At 44.2% G+C, this 17,609-nt stretch overlaps 1 long non-coding RNA gene across 3 annotated transcripts; it reads left to right on the top strand.

Annotated features, from left to right (window-relative positions):
* Positions 1 to 1,450: 1,450 nt before the first annotated feature.
* LOC146497851 (uncharacterized) lies at positions 1,451 to 17,552 on the top strand. 3 transcript variants are annotated; one of them, XR_014870487.1, is made up of 2 exons: positions 1,451 to 17,185; positions 17,272 to 17,552. It is a non-coding gene; the product is annotated as an uncharacterized LOC146497851 (long non-coding RNA). The 3 variants fall into 3 exon arrangements; XR_014870486.1 differs by having other exon boundaries at positions 1,451 to 17,189; XR_014870488.1 differs by having other exon boundaries at positions 1,451 to 17,193.
* The last annotated feature ends 57 nt before the right edge of the window (positions 17,553 to 17,609 follow it).

Genomic DNA, 17,609 nt, shown 5'->3' with positions numbered 1-17,609 from the left:
CAACCCTGTACAGTTTAAAGCTTGTACAAAGGATGAATTCGGTGAGTGAATCTAATCAGCATCAGCATCTTAAATTTAAATTGCTGTCTGCTGCCCTTGATTTAATCTAGCATTGAGCATGAACAACACAATCTGCTCTGCACCAGTTCAACATAGTACATTACCATAAATGTAACCAGTTTAGCCTGCACTAACTGCCTCATATTTTCATGTAACCTTTGAGCAACACAAAATTAATATGGTTCAGTTTGTTTTGCAAGATATTCACAGAATGGACCCCCCCCCCCCCCCCCCCCCCCGACCTATAGCAACACATTCAACAGCCAATTAAAACAGTAAAGAAATATAGAATTAAACCAGAATTAGTTTACCACACGTCAGTGCTTACCTTTGGAAATCATTTGTTCTGTCTTCTTTCTTAGTCTGGCACATAGTCCATTTAGCTAGCAGACTCACTGTGCTCTGAAAAGAAACAGGATGCAGTATGTGTTTGTTAAGCTGTTCGAAAAGTCGCATCTAAAAAAAATGCTCTTAAAAAAACTATAGATGCTGAAGTACAGCATGTGGGAACTTAATGACAGCTGTACTGTCAGAAGAAGGAACGGATGGAGGGATCCAGATTCATATTCAGATGACTTTATTAATCCCAAAAAAGGGAAATTTGTACCTGCTCACATAGTCAAACTCACACAAACCTGAGAGTGTGTGAGGTCGTGGGGTGTCGTTACTTTCTTATTACAGAACAAGTATCTCCATGCCGTCAGCTGAAAGCATCACCAAGCTGCAGCGCACGAAAATGTGCTCACTCCACAGTATTAAGTATTAATCTGCCTATCTGCTTTAAATGCTCATTAGCCGAAAATGCCAGCACATTCGGGACTATTTTAGCCCCTAAATTTAACCCCTTCTATTCTTTTCTACTTCGCTATAACCTCTAAATGAAACAGGAAGCTCCGCTGAGGGGATTCCCCCATTTATATAATCTGTGATATAGCCTATATGAGAGCTAATTTCTTCCCTCCTCTATTTCTCCTCTTTTCCCCCCTTCATTCAGCCTCTTTTTAGTGTGAGAATCCCCCCGCCCCCCAGTTTATAGTGATGGTCAAATTGATGGCTCTAATTCTATCCAATGAAAAAAGGTTGTTAAATGTTATTAAAGTCACCCACCCAAAGCAGGGGAGAAAGGAAGTGAAAGAATAAGAACATGGTGAAGAGGAGAGGAATTAAAACTTGCTTTGTATCGGCAATGAAGAAAACTAAAAGAATAAATGGACCCAATCTGGCTGCACTTGGTGCTAGAATGGCTGCCCATCCAAAAGCCCATGCCCAATCCACCATGTCACTTTTGTCCGTCTCCAAACCCTGCGGATGCTCTGCTTTTATAGCAGATGCACAGAACCAAAGGATGTGAGGCGTGAAAGCAATGGGAAATTCATTACATATTCCTACCCCCCTCCGTTCACCATAATCACCACAATTAGCAGACATCTGCAGTGACTCCAAAGCTGGGACTGTATTCAGGCAATCAGAGCAGCTTCACCGACAGCACTGACTGCAGCCCCCTCTGTGATGGGCCTCATCCTGAAGGGAAGCATTCCATTAGAAACTCAGTGATTAATTGAGACGCCGAATTCGCTTCTGGCATCGAGAACGAATGAAACCCAACAGGAGGCATCCATGATGGCAGAGCCGCGCACGGGATTGCGGTCCAGAGTTGGCGGGGACTTTAACATAGTGTCGATGGTATTAGATGAGGCGCTCACGCTGTTGGTTCGCAATTATCAGTATGAGAAGAATTACTAGAAAACAGCTATGTTTTCTGACCCATCAAGTAAACAAAACCTGTGTGTGTCTAACGATAACCCGGATTTTATAGGTACTTACGGATATTGGTATTATCCCCCGTGCTCTGAGAAACCTGGAATCCAGATTCCTGAAATCCACTAAAGCCTTTTATGTTGTTTAGCTGTAGATGTATCTTGTATGTAAAGGACATTTTAAAGGAACTGTTTAACTTAAATGTGAAGCACCGGCTGTCAGACATTTGCTTAGCATAAGATAAAAACAGGAATCTAAAATAACTTTTCCAACCAAATGATGCTGATCTGTACTACTGTGTGTTATTTCTACCCTTCACTTGTAAATCTCTAGAGATGTTGGTACATTTAGACTCCTTGTGTTTATACTTCTTGACCTAAGCAAAGTTAACACTCTCAGTTTACAGATATGAAGCGTCAAGCTTTTCAAATCTCTGCGAGAAAACGGGCACATTCTTCAAAATGTCAAACTATTCATTTAAGACGTCTCTGATTGGATGATTATCAAAAGTGTTGGGTGGCCCACTGTATGTTCTCCATCTGTAGTGGATGACAGCATGTTAGACAGCTCATTACTGAAGCAGTTGGAGATGTCACTCTTACTAGGCACAGTATGGAACATCCACGGCTTTAAGCCTCAGCTTGTCATGAAAATTAACAGTAACACATTGGATTCTTATCATCTTGCCTTGAGTCCGGCGCCGGCTCGTTTCCCGGATCGCGCGGCACGTGGACGTAAGTGTAAATACGTACATCAGTCGAGCTTACGCGGGCGCAGCTGCAATTGAGCCTCATTGTCCTCAGAAAAAAGCCAGCTTTTTATAAACTCAGCAGACAGGCATGTTGTCACACAGACGAAAACACATTTGGAGTTTATTAGAGTCATCTGCAGGAGATGAAATCATCCAGAACAGTTGAATGATTATGTGTATCACTTTATAAATGGTTTTTAGTAACGACTGATGCATTATTTAGAGAAACACCACACTATAACAAATGCTCCAAACAATCCAAAGGAATCCTTTTAATTTTCTTGTTTTATTTCTTTACAGTGAGTGTTTTTCTCCAAATGCACAGAGTACACGCTTGATATTTGCCAAACTTAGATTTTCCTCCTCATATGCAAAGCTGACGTACTTTGTATTCTGCAGATTTTAAAATGTGCATTATTTACATCAGATGTGATTATGCGTCCGCAATGGATTTCAGTGCTTCTTGGCACATCACTACGTATCAGTAGAATAACATGAAAGCCAGCCACCGCAAAATGTACGGCAGTCGTCCCGCTGCTTGCGTGTGTGTTTCCTAATGAGATACAAACAAAACATAAGACCACTCATCAAAGCACCGTTCAGTGAACTCATGCTCAAAATATCCACATGGTGACGTAAAATTAGAGGATTTTGTACAGCATCGAGCGTTGTTTGTTTGAGGAAGTTGGAGCTAACCTATAACACCGAGTGGTGCAGTGGTTAGTGCTGTCATCTCACAGCAATGAGATGACAGCGCTGGGTTTGAATCCACCAGCTCGTTGGGGTTTTTCTGTGAGTTTACTTACTCTGGCTTCCTCTCCCTCCACAGTTAGAAGACACATTCGTAGTTATGTTGTGATTCTAAATTAGTCATCTAGATTGTCAACCTAGGCTAGCTTTTAAGAAACTTAAATGTGCTTAACTAGAAGTACAAAGCAGAATAAAATGGAAGGGCTCAATGAAAGTACAAATACCTTAAAAAAATCAACTGATTTTAAAACTGCTCTTGCATTAGTGTGCACTTTCTACCAGTGTAAAGACACAAGCAAACAAAGAAGCCTTAAGTTTGGAGTTATTATGTGGTGTATGTAATAAGTAAATGTGGGGTGTTTTTTCTTCTTTTAAATGAGGCTTTAAATTTGTATCTGTGGTTATAAATGTTAACACGCTAGTAAGAGCATTCCAACCCAGTAGAGAGCTCTGTGATAAACAGATCGAGTGGTTCATCGAATTAAACGCCGACAAAAAGGATCTTTTCAGTTTGTCTTTTACAACAAGGCCGTTTTCAGCTACTATCACTGTGCAAGTTTATCATGTTAAACCTGCATTTATTAATCACCGAAAAGACTCTTTCCTGGTGAAGTCAGCAGAACTGAAAAGGACTTTCATGCAAAAAAAACCTAACCCACCCACCCCGAAACCCTGGGATTTCACACATAAACTACCCCTCTCACAGAACAGAGCTGACCCTAACCAAAGCAGAAAGACAAGTGGGGTGCAAAACTGATGAAGAGTACAAGCACATCAGACGCCGCACAGGTCTTTAGGAGGAAGTTTTATTAAATAGCAGTGCTGTTGTATGATATCTTGTCTTGTTTGGTGTTGGGTTTGGTTTAGCTCACACAATGTGTTTGTAGAACACAGGAGTGGTGTTCGCTAAAAATGGACCACTGAAACAGTCGTAAACAACTAATGACATGTAATTCTGTGAATTCAGTGTCTTTTGCATTTCTGATGAATTCCATGTCATATCAGATCAAATACAAAAGGAAGGTCAGCTAAAAGGTAACCCTGAACTTTAGATTTCACTATACCTTGTCAAAAAGGGGCACCCGGGTTCTTTAAAGTCACCGAGAACCATGAGACGCTTTGGTTAAAAAGGAAAGATGAATTGCACCGACTAAGGAATTATAAGGTTTTCACACCATAGCAGCCGCACGCATAAACACCCACGTGGTTAGATTTGTGAAAGAGCTGTGATTGAAGCTGGGGCTAAATTAAGAGGAAAGACAGATTAGAAGCTTAACGGAAATCAAGCCAAGGCTGTTGCTCTCATTTGGATGTTGGAAATTAGACCGAATAGTGAATAAATCTAGGTGCTTTACTTTCGAGAGCACCGTTCCCACCAGTTATGCAAATTAGCCTTCAAAATGCACACAATAATCGAATGATGTGGCGCTTTGTTTGGAGCTTTGAGTGTGCTTATTTTATAGGTTTAACAGGGACGAGAGCGGCGCCTCCTCGTTTTGCGGCTTCTTCGTGGCTGTCGTAAAATCGTAGAGCTACAATGAAACGGGGTGTGATCCTCCACTTGGTGCTTCCTTCCTTCTAGCATGGGTCTGGGCCTTATAAAGGCCTGTGTGGTGTGCCACAGACACGCCGCCTTTCTGCTGTGTGGAGAAATGTGTTCAATCACCATGGCTACTGGACAGACCCCTGCTGTGGTTATTAGGATTTCTCTGTCTGCTCGCACAGGTTAACCACTCACTGTCTGTGTTACGGATGCGAATGTGAGTGAGCGTGTTCAGGAGGGTTACAGGTCAAGAGGTGATTTAATATTATAATTATAGAGCCAGAGTGATGGGTTTTTTAAAAGCAGGATCTCACCTAGAATGGATCAGCTCGGACCGCGCTGCCTCTCAACAGTATGTGAGAAGGGGGAACATGAGAAAGCTTTAAGCTGTATTGATTCAGCCGACTACTCTCGGAGTGAGTACCAGAGGATCTGAAGACAGAATTATCCATGCACCATTTCCTCCCCTGCTCCTGTGTGGAAAATTCTGCAGTTCCAGCTTTGTCGTAGCCTACATACAGCAGAAACACACACACACTCAGGGCCCCATAAACATTGTGCTTAGGGACACACACAGCAAGAGAGAGACACACACACACTGCGTTGAGGTTTGATGTTGCAGAATAATAGTTGTTTGATTTATTTATAGTCATTCCCTTCCATCTGAATGGCTCTGCATATTTTTTTGTTAAATTAATCTTAAAATAGGACAAGCAGACGGATTAAAAAAACCCTGCAGAAGCATGCTGCTGTAATGCTGTAAAATTTAGGATTTTCTCTATAGGCTGCTACATCATTTTCCCCATATTAAGTTATGCCGTAATGTGGGTTATTATAGCGGTCTCTGAGCCTACATAAAGTGCGCTGAGGTCTTTATAAACACTAATAACACGCACTTGGGTGCTCCAGTTTCACTCTGTGTCCATATGAAGAGATTATGGGAAGCCATAAAACTGTGGTGGATAAGTCCCACCAATGAAATCTGAATTTCTGAGACACGGGGCATTGTCTGCATATGCCTCTTTGCCCTGAGTATCCTCCTCCTCTACTCCCCACCCGGTTTCTCCTGAATAATGCACGATGGACACCCCCTCCCGCGCTTCCTCCCTTCAGCCCCCTCCTCCGCGCCGGCCCTGCGTCCAATAGCCGACGCGCATTTTATCAAGCTATCTCCTCTGAGCCAATCCCAGTCCACTCAGTGATCCCTGTAAACCGGATGCCCTCCCTTCTGCCCCTCACACAGACGTAATCTGTGGATCAGAGAGGCAGGCGCCCAGTCAGTGCGTGGACTTGGTGTCGGATGAAGAAGATGGGAGTAAAAATAAAAATTAAAAAAATTAAAAAAGAAATACTCCCCGCTGCAGGATCAGAAGAAACTGCGATAAGCGCCCCCGCGACAGGAGAATGAGTCCTGCTGCTTCACCAGCAGGGTGAAGGGAAATCTTGTGAGTATGCCATCATGTCAAATGCATAACCTAAAACGGGGATGTGGTGTTTTTTGGTTAATCCGGTGCAGTCGGCGCAAAACCGGCGGTTTAGTTAAAAAGAGATGATGCATCTTTATTATATATGTGCGTTTTTTAAATAAAGTATGAATGAGCTGATTAATACGTGGCTGGATGTGAAACTCTGTGGCGGTGTGTGATGTACTCCGGGTTGTCGCTCGGTACTGTCGAGGCGGCTTTAGCTCTCCATGCCACTCATTTCTTCTTCTGGGCATCCGTGTGACTAAAGGAAGAGAAGGGGGGAAAAGGGCGATTTCCGATTGCTTTGGCAAGTATGAATTCTTTTAAAGCGCACTTCAGTTAAAAAAAAAAAACGCTCTCGCAGACGCGTCGATGGCACACGGTGGGCAGACAAACGCTGCCCTCCCTTCTCGGAAAGTTTTAACGGTGTGTTTAAAAGAGCTCAAAAGAATCACGCCGAGAGGCTTCAGTGCAGCATAACTTTGACTGCTTTCACTCAGCAGACAGTCTTTCGTTCACACTGAGGCCTGAAAGTCGGCTGATAAATGGTGTCTATTATTTTTCCCAGCCGAACAATGCGTACCGGCTTTGTTTGGACCATCTGTCATTGTATCGACATTACAGCCAGCCCTCCTGCCCCACAAAGAATCCTGAGTGGGAGACACCTGAAGCGCAGACAGCAGACAGCGATCGTTCAGAGCCGCCACCCGTCTCTCGCCAAGCCGTGACTCATGGTGTGGTCCGTCTGAGTGGATGGGTGCGTAACGCGGCCACAAAATAAACAGGCGCTGGAACAAAGTGTTGCAACTGAAACATGATTTGTTTTTGGGGAAGGGATTCCACGTAATGCACGCGTGTCTGCTGGTGTGTTGTTTATCCTCAGATGTACGCTGGGACTGGAATAGTGCAAGTAGAGAAAAGCGTTTGCTGTATTTGCGCATCCTGAATTCTCGGAAACAGCTTGTTGCGCATCTGACTTCCTCCCGGAATTTTTGGGCCTTCGGCACATGGCGAAAAAAACAAAACAGCCAGACTGCCATTTTCAGGGTGGGCACACACACACACACACACAGAGAGATACAAATAAATACACTCCATCACAAGCACTGCACACTCAGTTTGGGGCATAGAGGCCTGATAAGCAGCACAGCTTTGACCCTCCAGTTAGTTGAATGCAGCTGAGGCCAGGAGACTTCAGAAACTGCACTGCTTAGCTTATAGACACGTGGTACCAAGCACTAATATGCCTTAAGGTTAATGAGGCAGTCTCCATAAATTCTTTTGCCATCTGGATATAGTAGGTCTAGACGCTTAGTGCAGCACTACATTTTACCCACTATAGATTACTCACAGAGTGATTTGATGAAAAAAAAAAAAATCAATGGAATTGAAGAAAAAACATTTACCTACTGCAGAGAGCCATTTAACTGCGTGTACTTTAATTTCTTTTACATAAATTAGTGGGAAAATCTGTCTCAGTAAGCTGTGTGGTGGAAGAACACTCCTGATAGGCACTGATGTGATCAGCTGTGATGGCCTCGCTTCCATCCCTGTCAGGACTGAGTTACATTTAATTCACTTTAGCCGTGTCCCCTGTGAAGTAGAAAAAGCTGCTCCCTCACATTACAGAGCAACCAATGTCCGGGTGCATAGCTGTTTAATTCGGTTTCAGAGAGTTATCGGGGTGGGATAAGTGAACGGAGCAAAGCCAGCGTCTTCCTGCCGCTGTAATGTGGACGCAGGGGCGGTTTGGATGTTGGCTTATCTTATCTCCTGCTTGGATCTATGATCATCATTCCTGCATAGCTCATTATCACATATGATGAGTTTCATCAGCTGCACCCTGCAATTATGTCGAGAAGCAACCTGCTATCACAGCGGAGAGGCTCTCAGCCGCAGATCACTGTTGTTCCTCCATTACACGGCATCTATTTCTCAACAGAGTCCGCAGAACAGTTCCAATTAAACATTATTGTTGCTTTAGTTTGTCTCTGTCGGTGGAGATGCAGCGATGGCACAGGGGATCATCATCAGCAACAGCAGCTGGGGTTCGCCGATTCGTTCATTCTGGTTCAAATTCAACTCCTGGATGACGTAAAATGTTGTGGATAGCACAGCTCAGTTCAGCTGCACTCATTCAGCACAACTGCCTTTTTTTAAATAGCAAAAAACTAGTTACATCTTGTATATTTTTATAAATCCGTCTCTGTTTAAGGATCCAAAACAATATAATCTCACAACTCCTGTGAAGAAACCTTGCGGTATGTCCATGCATTTCAGCTAAATGGAAGTTTAGGCCTGAATGCGTTCATATCAACAGGATCCTGTGTGTGTTTGTACTTCCCCTGTGTGTGTCTGATTGGGTAATGGGTAAATGGAAAGGCTAGGTAATGGAGACCCCTGCACCCTGCCTTAGGCATTGTGACATACTGCGTGTCTAGATGAGTGTATGACCTCTAACCTCTTGTCTAGCCAACGGCTCAGGTCCGCTTGGGTCAAGCCAGGTGGCTTTCAAAAGCCTACTGGCCTGTTCACCAGCAGATGACATTTAAACTCTTTCCACGTCGGGACCAAATGCACGCTTTTGGTTAATTAGGAAACCTTCACAGCCCATGTATGTGATATTACACTGATCAGCAGCAACATTAAAGCCACCTGCCATAACATTGTGAACGCCCACCTTGTCTTGCACCAATATTGCACCTCTTGATGGGTGGGCCTCCAGGATTGTTGGACCTTTGTCGTGTTTCTCAAGCTGTTCCTGAGGAGTTTTTGCCGCATTGTGGTGGACGCCGCTGCTATCAGGGAATACCCTCGCTGTGGTAGGTACACTTGTTCTACGACCATATTCGGAGGGGGTTGATATGCAGATCAATGCACATCTCAGAGGAACGAAACAGTCCAAAATAAGATCTACTTAATTCAGCCTTTTCCTTACTTCTTAAATTCAGCTCCCGAGAAATGGCCTTTCTCTCGCAGCAGCTCAAAATCCCAAATTAAGACCTTAAAATTATTTTTTTCTTCTCTCTGCGCTGGCCGTTTGTTTATTTGAAATGACTAACCCAAGAAAAAAAGTAAGAATCAATCACATATATGATTGGACTGCACAATATCAGAAATCAGTCTCAGTGATCGAGTGAAATCGAGCCTTTGAGTCTCTGTGCATTTTATCTCCTGCTTTTCTTGTGTTTCTCCTGCTATTATCCAACTGGGCAGAATAATTGGTCTTAGCTTGATTTATTATTTTGCTCTTCTTATGGTTCTGAGAGGAGACAAAGACGAGAGGAGACAAAGAAAATGGTTGTCTGGCTTTGTGTTACAGGTAAATTTATAGAGTAGTAGTCGTGGGAAATGCTGATTATGGGCCTCAGAAAACAAGTTAAACATCTCTGGAATAATCAGATTTTACCCGTCCCTCTCATGCCTACATATTTCTTTTTCCCCAAACAGCCCGATTCTTCTTCTGCTTTTATCTTAAAGGGTCAAAGTGTAGTTGACCAATAAAGATATGAGAAACAACAGATTTAAAAATCCAGACGCAGATCGGCTAATCTGCTCGTTTTTCCCACGTTGTGGTTGCGGTGTTTAATCTCAAACTACCGTAAGACACAAACTAGCCTTGAACCTGTCGCTGCTGAGAGAAACAGCCCGTCTCCATTCTGTCACTACATGCTCTCTATTGTATCTCTGCACAAGAAACTCCCCATTGGAAATTTTGGAATCTTTCCCATTGTTCCTAAAGGAAAGGGGGCTTTCATATGGAAGTGGGGAACGCCAGGAAATGACTGGCATTCTTTGTGCACAATTTGAAAATAAACTTGTGGGTCCTCACTTCTCTCTCAACAGCCAAGCACAAAACTAGAAATTAGAAGTGAGGGTCATGGTGTTAACAATTCCCTCTTTCTTGTGTTTCCTGCTGTAATTTGTCCCCAAATGTATATTTTCTTCTACTGGAGACGCGCCACTGCAGTTTCCGCTTTTTGTCGAGAGCTTTGCACCCTCTTCTCGACAATTTCTTGAATGGACGCATTCTCTTTCTGTCTTTTTTTTACTTTTCCTTTTCCCTCAGTATTTGTCCTTATTTTGCCTTATCTTCCCCCCGCCTGTCTTTAAACACAACCCCGCTGCTTGGGCTCTGCTTTATGAGGTGTGACAGTTGAAGTCTGGTTGCCGAGGCAGGCCGCGTGGACTGGAACGTAAAGCTTTGCATTCAGCCGGCTGCAGCCGGGTTTGTGGAGGACTTAAACTCACTTCACCCCTATACAGTACCTCGTATACAGGAACTGCCTTCATTATGCTGAGCTGGCATGAAAGTGCAGAACTGGAAGGAGGGGAGAGCGGGGAGAGGGAAAAAATAACACTTTAACCTCGGAGCTCGTAGTTGAACACATGCAGTTGCTACCTTTGAAGGGAAAAACTGAAAGAAGATTAAAAGCAGATGTTAATTGAATTAATTCATCGCTTCAGCTGCACAAAGTTTAGCCTCTTTTCTTTTCTTGTGTATTTTGGCTAAAAGTGTTCATAGCTCTCTCTCACTGCTTTGATTTAATACTAAACAGGCTGTTTTTCTCAGACGATCAGCCTCTCCACCCCACAGATTGACACTCACACCTTACCCTCCTCCTCCAACTCCTCTTGTTGTTTTTCCCACCGGGCCAGGGGTAGTTCCCAGGTATTTGACCAGTCTAGCGTAGCAGGGAGGCTGGTTGTTGTGTCCTCTGTGAGACAAAGGCAGCGTGCCTCAAGTATAGGGATGAAAGGAAACGGGGCTGTGCAGCCACTCATTTTTACAATGGGAAACCTCCTTAGCGAGGCTGTAGGGCAAATGACCACCTTCTCTCTTCCTTTTCTTTAACAAGCACCGAGGCTGAGAGCGTGTCTCTATCTTTTTTCTTTTTGTAGTAGGAGGAGCAGCGCCGCGTATATACCTATAGATGTGAGTTTGTGTGCGCGTGTAAAGGAGGAAGGGATATCCTTTGTCTCTGTGCAGAGTGCTTTTTGAGCTTTCGCTTCCTTACACCTGCTCAGCTGACAGATGGTGCTTCGCTATTAAAAGATGAACCAGCAACCGAGGTTGAAATTGTTAAAAGATGGGTGGGGGAAATTTAAGGGAGATATCAGAAAAATAAATACGTATGCCATTTAAAAATGTTGCTGGATCCTCTCTTCAGTAAAAGGGGACACGGACATTGGGTGTTTTGCTTTCTTCAAAAGTGAAGGAATTACCTTCAATTACCAGTAAGAAAAAAAAAAGAAAGAAATAAAAGCCACTTTTAAGATATTAAAAGCAACAAAATCTGTTCAACTTCACAGTGTTACATTTAAGGCTCGATAAGTGCTGTAGGACATTTTGGCGTCGGTGAGTCTAAAAACCTAAAAACATACAATATGATGTGAAAATGCCTTTAATTTTATGAGCAAATGATATATTTTTTCATTAAATCTTCTATATTGGTTCTCAGTGTAGTGTTGTCAGGAGGGGCGGGGGGTGGGAGCGGAAGCCGCAGGAGTCTTTTATGGCTCCAGGTCCAGAGACAACCTGTTCTCAGGCACTTCTCTCCTGGCACTTTTTTATGACATCATAAATTCCTCCATTTCCTCTGACCAGCCCTAGGTGGGTATAAAGGACGTACCTGGCCAGTAATTGTCTGTCTGGCCCTCTCATCTGTCGGATTCCTTATGCTGCTGGTGACCTCCTCCAGAGCCAGACTCTCAGACTGCCTCAGGATACAGAGATCTCTTAGATCTGCACCGTGGACCAATAAAAACTGTAGTGTATTTGTTGAGTGATCGAGAAAAAAAAAGAGTGCGAGAGAAGAAGAAAGAAAAAAGCTTGTTTCTAGTTCATTTAGATTAGCAACGAGAGTCAGCCTGGCACCCACATTATAGAGGCCTCTCTACGTGCATGTGCTCTTCAGACCATCAACATCAACCCACTCCCACTCTCAGACCTGTTGATACCTTTTGTTTGTTGAAATCTGAGGACGAACAGCAGAAAAGGAGGGATTAGGGGAAGAAAGACAAGGTTTTTTTTTTTCTTTTTTTTTTTGGAAGGAAGGGGGCCCAGAAACACTCAGCGCTCACATTAATCTGACGCTCAGCTCGGCTGGCCTCAGGGAGGCTCGAACAATACACACACCAGCATGACAACATTCCTGGAGGTTAAAAAGGTCAGGGGTCACCCAGTGACCCCACCCTGCCAATCAGTTCCAGGGCACTAACTCGGGGCCTTTGTTTTTGCTTTATGTCTTCGCACTTGTTGAACAGACTCTGAGCCTTATGTTACAATGTGCCCTTTGCTCTCTAATAGACTGGATTGGCACGGAGCACTTTTACGTTTGTTAAGTCAGTTTTGGCTTAGATAATAATCGTTTTTTTAAAAACAGGGAGGGGGCTGCGAAGAAGGAGAGCGTAGCAGTGTTTCATTGTTGCAACTTCGGGGTTCAGAGGCTTAAATGCAAAACAGAACATGGAGAAAGAAAACACATTAGCCCGAGGCTGCAAAATGTGCACATTGACTTTAAAAAGCTTTGGCCAGGTTTGCTTGGCAGTATACTTTTTAATATTATGTCTGTAGCCTATGGCGCATACTATAACCCAGCCAGATGTTTGGCAAGCCCACATCTATATATGGGAGCAAAAGGAACCACGGCAAAGCAGCCAAGCTGTAATTATTGTCCATATTTTCAATTGATTTATGCCCATTTTATATAATCAGCCCACCCGGGTCACTTATTAGTCCAACATAGGCGACGTAGATGCTCCAAGTTGTATTTTTCCTTCCTCGTGGAAAATCCAGCTTCGCTTTTTTCTTCTTCTTCTTCTTCTTCTTCTTTTTTTGCAAACAGCACAGCAGACTTCAAATAAAGTCTGCGAGCCGTCATTAAAGTGGAGCGTATGCATGTGTAGGCATGGAGTGGCATGTGAGGCCCCTACGGGGAGACTGCAGGTCTGTTAGTCATTATGACTGAATGTACAGTATACACTGGAGTGGACACGCAGCTACATTAAAGCCTCACCCACGGCCACATTGGACCACCCCAGAGACACACCGCTGGCACTTCCTCTGCCCGCTTCCATCGCTCAGCCTCAAGGGAAGCGCGTTTAGGGATTTCCTGAGGAAACTCGGGGCAATTAATCGTGGGTTGATTAGGAAACTTTCTAGTGAAAATCCAATTAATTGTAAGAAAACATTGTACTCTTTTCCTTCTTTTTTTTGTGTTTGTTGTTCTGTGCATTAAAATAAACACCCTCCCGTGTTTTCTTGTCTTCTAGGTTTTCCCACCCGGCTCCGTGAAGATGATTTCAGTCAGGTATACTTCACCACAGCATTCAAATACTCACTTTCTTGCAAAAATATTCACAGTGCGTCACAGAAAGATGGCTATAAACCTCTTGAATTTTATCCTGCATGCCAAATCCGCTTATACAGTGGAGGAAGGAGACACCGCTCTCTATTAGTCTGCAGTTAGAAATGAAAGCCTATCTTGGCTGCAGCTGTGGAGGAGCTCCAAAGATGGGGACGTTTATTGTCAGGAACAAATAGAGGCCTTTTTATTTTGTCTAGCAGCTGACGCCTCTCCCCACCCACTCCTCCATAACCGCTTTTGTCAGTAATGTAGAGTGGCCTGCTCGGGCAAGAGCGAGAGACCATGAGAGTTTCAGAGTGGAAAGGAAAAAAAAAAGAAAAAGAAGTGGAGTTAGCTGTTGATAGGCTCGGGGAGGAAAGGCACGGCTGTTTGCCATATGGCGCAATTATCAGCTATTTGAAATGATTATCACTCTCCATCAATACAGTGTTTAAATGTATGTATCTGAGTGTGTGTGTGTGTGTGTGTGTGATTTGATCTCTGGTTTGTGCCCCCGGTGTAATGTTGAGATTCTGTGACCTGCAGCTTGGCCCCCCATTTAAGCTGGGATAGCTATGATCTACCCACCTCTAACCCCAATCCCTCCTCCCTCTGTCACCCCCTCCTTCCCTAACACACACACACACACGCAAAGTCTACCAGCACAAAAGAAATATTCAGCTGTAGAGAGGGGGTCTCTCAGAGGGCGCGACATTGAACTGGGGGTGGGTGGGGGGGGATTAAGTAGAAATGGCTGGCTGACACTGGGGTTGCCATGGCAAAGCCCCCTTTTTCTCCTCTCCCTTCGACCCTCCGCCTATTTTTCATTTTAGGTCTCATTGTGGGGGCGAGGTGTAAGTGTGTGTGTGTCACTGTGATGGAGTAGGGACGATCTAATTCGACATATGAATTTAGGCTCTTATCAGAAGCTGCCCTGCTTCACCCCGGGAGAAAAAGAGACCTCTGCTTCAGTCAGAAAGAAGAGAAACATCTGAACACGTGATTTTATTTATTTATTTTACAGGCGGGCAGCTTACAGATTTGTTACAGACCTGCTATCTGCTGAGTATCATTAAATATTATGGTGCATTTTATTTAGCAGTTAATGTATTCCTGTCATTTAAAAAAATAAAAATAAAATATGACTTGAACATCTTTGCATGTACACAGAGGAAAGCATGCCACGCCAGAATGCAGAGGCAGTAATTCAAAGACGCGGCGTACGCACGGGACAAAAAAACAAAAAACAAATTGTCTGTTTTATGACTGAATTACAGCGGCAGTAATATGGCGCATTACTCATCCGCTGCAGCCGGGGCGTTATCACGCTAGCCTCATGCTGGCCTCCCAGCAGCCCCAGTAGAGTAATGGATGCAGGTCGAGCTCGCGCGATGACATCAGCACCCTAAGCCGATGAAATGGGGCGATGAATGACCATAGATCAGCGTTTACCACCCTGACGTCAGCCCCTGCTCTGTGCAGCAGTGCACTGACACCGCCGGCAGTTGTTCCCCCAGATACTGGTCCGCTTCGGACAAAGGGAGCTCACAGCAGGACGTCAGTATTGTTCTCCGGACTCGGTGTCCATAAGACCTGTGCCAGGATTGAAGATGGTTAAGCAGAACTGCTCACAGGGTCTTTAAAGAGTAGAAATACAAGCATATGCTTATATTCAGCCAAATTACAGAAATCCATTTTCTCCCCAGTGCCCAGATATTTGTCTCTGAGATTTTATTTTATGCTTCCACCACAAAAAGACTGAAGATGAATGGAAGCACTACTTTGTAGTGAAGAAATGGCTCTAATGAACACCGCTGACAGAATGATATGTGGGTTATTTATAGAAGCTGGGACTTTGCTTCTGGAAAGATGATTTCGGTATGTAACGTTTTAAATGTTTTTTTTCTCAATGCTGTGATCAAGAAAAACAAAAAAAGAAAACGGCATAAATCAAAGAGCTCAGACAGATCTCACAAAATCTACGCAAAAGAAGCCAAATTTATCCTCATGGCTACACACCACAGGAGGAAATGGAGAAAATGTTTGTCTGCGTGTGTGTTTTTCGTCTTCTTTCTTCATGTGTGTGAAATCAGTCTTTAAAGAGAAGAAGACTGTGGGATATCAGCGCTAACAACTTTTTCTTCATCTGTGTTTCAGATGCTGTTACGAGCAATTTTCATCTGAAGATGAAAGACTTCGTGTTCCTCTGATTAATGAGGTGGTAGTAAAGCTCTAAAGCAGAGCCTCTCAGCTTATGCTCGAGCTTAAGTATGCTTCGTGATGCTTTTGTGTGTGTGTGTGTGTGCGGGGAACATAACCAGAACTGTCATTGCCCTGAGGACAGCGGACTCATTCTGCCACTGTCTTGTGTCGTTATGTCCTCTCGTTACGCAACCTGACCTCTGTGGTTCTGAGCATCGTCCCCTTCCCCCTGTCCCATGCCTGTCTGACTGGCTCTCCTCCCTCCTCTTCCTCCACACCCTGCCTCCCGTGTCAGCTCGGCTCACGGTCACAGCTGCCGTCCTTCCTCGCCTCGCTTGCCTCGGTGAACATTCAACGCTGTCGGTGAGTTTGGTATGGACACAAAAAACCATCGACCGTTGACTGTGCCCCGTGGTTCGCTCCGACGACCTCAGGAACGAGCGAAGGAAGGAAAAAAAAAAAAAAAAAAAAACGAACAAAGGGGCAAAGTGGCTGCATGCAAATCCGGTGACGAGAACAGACGCACACAGCCGCGCCGCACACAAAAGTGACACTCTGTTTCCACTGTACCCGAAGACCTAAGGTCACAATCAACATTCATTGCTGTCGCTGGGTTGGACTGTGTAGAAAAGCTCACTGAACAATGAGTGCAACTGTGGCCCAGATCTGCCTGACTCGCGTCTCAGCCAATCAGCCGGCCGGATGTGAGGCACTCTGATTATTTTATTTATATACTTCTTGTTTTTCACTTCTATTTTCTCCCTCCTTCCTCCCTCCCCGGCGCTAGGAGTCTTAAGGGGAAAGAGAAAGAGAGATAGAGACACAAATAGACTCCTGGCTGCTTGCTTGTCCTCATCCTCCTCTCCTCTCCTCTAATTGATGGTTATGTGTGCAGCAAGGGGGAAGGAAGCGGAGTGAATGTGTAATCATTTGGAGTCTCTTCTCCTTTAGATGTTTCATCCCTCTCTTTTTTGTTTGTCTAATTATACACTGAGCTGAGTTAACTCTGCGTTAACTGTGCGCCTGTGCTGGCAAGAGAGACGGGCCGATGGAGAGGGAGGACAGGGAGAACAAAAACTCCAGAAAGCTTACAGCAGTAGATAAACGATTATCTAGTTTTCACTAGATTTTGCACGATGTTCCCCCTCATGCAAACGTGCTGGGAGAAGGAAGGAAATTCTGGCTGTATAAAGTCGATTGTTTCCACCTTTCTCACCGAGGATGCCTCATTATCTGTGTTTGAGTTTCATGAGAGGTTTCCTGCCTGCCCCTGTTTGTGTGTGTGTGTGTGTGTGTGTGTGTGTGTGTGTGTGTGTGTGTGTGTGTGTGTGTGTGTGTGTGTGTGTGTGTGTGTGTGTGTGTGTGTGTGTGTGTGTGTGTGTGCTGGCTAAGATAGAGGACCTGTCTGGTGATCTCACAGAGCAATATGTCATTTTCCTTCTATGCTAAAGCCTGCTGTCTCATGGGGAGGAAAAAAAGCAGTCTATAACCTTGTCTTCCTTCACAGTCTGGGACCGGCCACACCACTGCCATTTCTCATTGTAGCCGCCTGCAACGACTTCTGTAATTCAAGTAAGGTGAACCCAAAGCTCACACATGTGATGTATGGGTGTAGGAATATGTTTGTGTCACTGATTTGTCAATTAAACTAATAAAGTTGAATCAGTTCATTAGGCTGATGTGATTATTTACTGTTTGGATTAACTCGGTTTTCACGTAAGAGCGATCTT

This window comes from Neolamprologus multifasciatus, chromosome 18, assembly GCF_963576455.1.
Source record: "Neolamprologus multifasciatus chromosome 18, fNeoMul1.2, whole genome shotgun sequence".
Classification (NCBI taxonomy): Eukaryota; Metazoa; Chordata; class Actinopteri; order Cichliformes; family Cichlidae; genus Neolamprologus; species Neolamprologus multifasciatus.
This window is presented reverse-complemented; position numbering and strand designations above follow the sequence as displayed.